The sequence below is a fragment of the Rhinolophus sinicus genome, chromosome 6 (genome assembly GCF_057876585.1).
Source record: "Rhinolophus sinicus isolate RSI-liver-muscle chromosome 6, RSI-T2T, whole genome shotgun sequence".
Lineage (NCBI taxonomy): Eukaryota > Metazoa > Chordata > Mammalia > Chiroptera > Rhinolophidae > Rhinolophus > Rhinolophus sinicus.
The window spans coordinates 44243815-44247294 of NC_142506.1; the positions used below are offsets into that span (position 1 = coordinate 44243815).

General features: G+C 42.4%; 1 pseudogene; it reads right to left on the reverse strand.

Annotated features, from left to right (window-relative positions):
• Positions 1 to 263: 263 nt before the first annotated feature.
• LOC109461251 (bifunctional phosphoribosylaminoimidazole carboxylase/phosphoribosylaminoimidazole succinocarboxamide synthetase pseudogene) lies at positions 264 to 1550 on the reverse strand (annotated as a pseudogene).
• Between the last annotated feature and the right edge of the window lie 1930 nt (positions 1551 to 3480).

The window sequence follows — 3480 nt, forward strand, 5'->3', positions numbered from 1 at the left end:
TCAAAAGGGGCTTGTGGTACATTTTTGTCTTTTCCAGAAATGACTGCAACAATATTTCCAGTCTTACATGCTCTTCCAGAAACTTGACTCTCCTCCAGTCAAGAGAGGGAAAGTCTCTCACCCTTTTAAAAAAATATTATTCACTAATAAATTTGTTTGGTTTCTCTGATTGATTTAAAATCTTTCCATCTTGTTTTATTTTTTCCCCCGCAGCTAAACTAGAAATTTATAGTTTTTTCTTCTAAAAAAATACAGTGATGTTCTTATAAATTGCACTCTCTGATTTTCTTGTCAGCCTGCTTCAAGGAAATTCATGTGTTGAACATACTTGCTTTGCTGTTTGGCCCGTACCAAATGGTTGTTTAATCCAAATATCTGAGCAGCAAACTGAGCTGATCCTTCTGGAGAAAGTATGGTTGAACAGCCAATACCACTGGGTAGTTGAAGAGAAGACCACACATCTTGAGCTCCCCAGTCTGGAGTGAGGGGAGAAGCACGGGTGCAGCATTACCAGACATCACTGGTCCTAAACCACTGCTTCTGCCTGCCATTGCCACAAATTCAGTAGGAATGCCATCCCCTTCACACTCAGCTTGCAAGAATCCTCAGAGTTTTACCTTGTTCTTTACAGGCAGATGTTACCTGAAGTTCACATGGAATGCCAAAATTTCCACAAGCCTTCTTGACGTTTTCACAGTGACTGAGATCGGAAGCTGAGCCCATCCATACTACAACCCTGCACTGACTTTCTCGTTTCAGAAGCATCTGCTCTTTCTGCAACCCACTCAAAAGTTTTCTTTGCCATCCAGAGCCTTTCAGGAGTTACTTCGTTGAGGTCATGATATGACTGTTTGTCTTCCTGTTGGCTTCCATCTCCTGCTGGCCAGAGTCTTCAGGAATCATTATCAGTAACATCAGCAAGAACAATCTCTTTGGTGGTGACATCAACACCAAATTCAATCTTCATATCAAGCAGCGTAGAGTCCTGGGGCAAGCAGGATGTGTCCAGTATTTCAAAAATAGCCTGTGTAGTGTGACTCAGGATATCCACTTCAGTTTGGCCTATACCAAGTCCAGCAAAGCAAACATCTGCAGCAGCGAGCTGTTCCTCAGACCACTGTGGATCATTAGGGGCCTCATCCTTGAAAAACCTCCACTTTAGGGGATAAAACTTACTCCTGTATCCTTCCTTGACTCTAGGATTTCTCTTGAGAAAAGCACCCATTGGGATTCTTCTACAAACCCATACAATTGGAATCATTTCACACTTAGGTGCAATGAAAGCTGTCTCCCCACATTTTTTTGTGAAAGCAGTTTTCATACTAGCTTCCTCTAACAACTGTAAAATACAACTGGTGATTTTATATGAGAAAGCAGCCTTTCCTTCCAGGTGATTCTTTCTGGCTGTATTTCCTGCTGGAATCTGGTCCCTGGACTGCAGGAGAACTTTTCTTGGACTATGTAACAATTCATAGGCTTCTTTTGTTTTACCCTCATAGAGCTTTTTACTCATGTTCCGTACCTCAGCTGTCGCCATTATCCTCAGGGGCCTGGGGGTAGTGCGGAAGACTTTTACTTTTGAATGTGTTAATTCTTTGTGATGACCCCAGAAGTAAGACCTCCAAGGTCAACTCATAAAAGACAATACAGCTGCCACCCGGCTCTCTCTGTTTGGGGTGTGCACCCTTAAATTTCAACGCTATGAGTAAGGAACCACAGGCTACATAGAAAGGCCACATGAAGTGTCCCAAGTGACATCGACAACCAGGAAAGAGAATGAGGAAGGCTTTGAGATGACTCAAGCTATCGTCTCTCTGCTAGACACTGCAACTTGCTGATAAACTCCTACTTAATGTGGGAGATTCCAAGTAAGAACCACCTGAGCTCATCCGACCGCTGATCCATGAGAAATAACAATAAAACGATAATTGTTTTAAGCCACTGACAATGTGGTGATTCATCATGCAGGATATGTAACTGGACCAGATTTTGGTAACTGTGAGTGGGGTGCTGCCATACGAACGCACACTTTGGCAGCAGGCAGTGGGAGGGATAGAGGAGGGCCTGAGTAGACTGAGAGCTAAAGCCTGGCACCCTCAATGATGCTGTTGGCAAGGGCTTACAGGAAAGTAAGAAAAATGCTATTGGAAGCTGAACAGAAGGAGATATTTGTTATGCAGCAATAGAAAGCCTTTCATATTGCTATTCATAGTAACATGGAAAATAGACAATGTACCTAATGAACTGATGGGTCCAGCCAAGGAGATTTTTAGACAGGTGTCAAGAGTGTCACTTAGTTCCTTTAAGCTGTGTATCATCAGGTATAGACAGACAGAGACAAGCAAAAGACAGAATTGTTAAATGTTAATGATCCAACAAAATTAAAAATAGAACTACCATATGATCCAGCGTCCCCACTCTGGGTATACACCCAAAAGAACTGAAAACGGGCTCTCAAAGAGGTGTTTGCACAGCCATGCCCATTGCAGAATTCTTCACAATAGTGAAAAGGTGGAGGTAACCTAAATGTCCATTAACAGTTGCATGGATATAGGAAATGTGACACACACACACACACACACACACACACACACACACACACACAGAGGCACGCAGGAGGTCTGAAACTTGTTGCAACAATGTTGCTAACCTTTTTGATATAACAGGGATTATTCACTATACGGATTATTCACTATGAGTTTGTACCAACTGGACAAACTGTTAACCAAGTTGACTATTTGGAAGTGCTGAAAAGGCTGTGTGAAAAAGTTAGACGACCTGAACTTTTCACCAACAATTCATGGCTCCTGCATTGCGACAATGCACCAGCTCACAGGGCACTGTCTGTGAGGGAGTTTTTAGTCAGTAAACAAATTACTGTATTGAAACACCCTCCCTACTCACCTGATCTGGCCCCCAGTGACTTCTTTCTTTACCCAAAGATAAAGGAAATATTGAAAGGAAGACATTTTGATGACATTCAGGACATCAAGGGTAATATGACGACAGCTCTGATGGCCATTCCAGAAAAAGAGTTCCAAAGTTGCTTTGAAGAGTGGACTAGGCGCTGGCGTCTGTGCACAGCTTCCCAAGGGGAGTACTTGGAAGGTGACCTTAGTGATATTCAGCAATGAGGTATGTAGCACTTTTTATAGGATGAGTTCACAAACTTAATTGTCTGATCTTGTGTGTGTGTGTGTGTGTGTGTGTGTGTGTGTGTGGTTATTATTCTGCCATAAAAGAAGGAAATCCTGGCATTAACAACAACATGGATGAAGTTGGAGGACATATGCTCAATGAAATAAGTTGGACAAAGACAAATACCATATGATATTCTTATGTGTGGCATCTATAAAGTCAAACCCATGCTCGCTGGCAGCACATATACTAAAGTCAAACCCATAAAATCAGAAATTAGAACAGTGGCTGCCAGGAGTGCAGGGGTGAGGAAAATGGGGAAATATTGTTCAAAGGTTACAA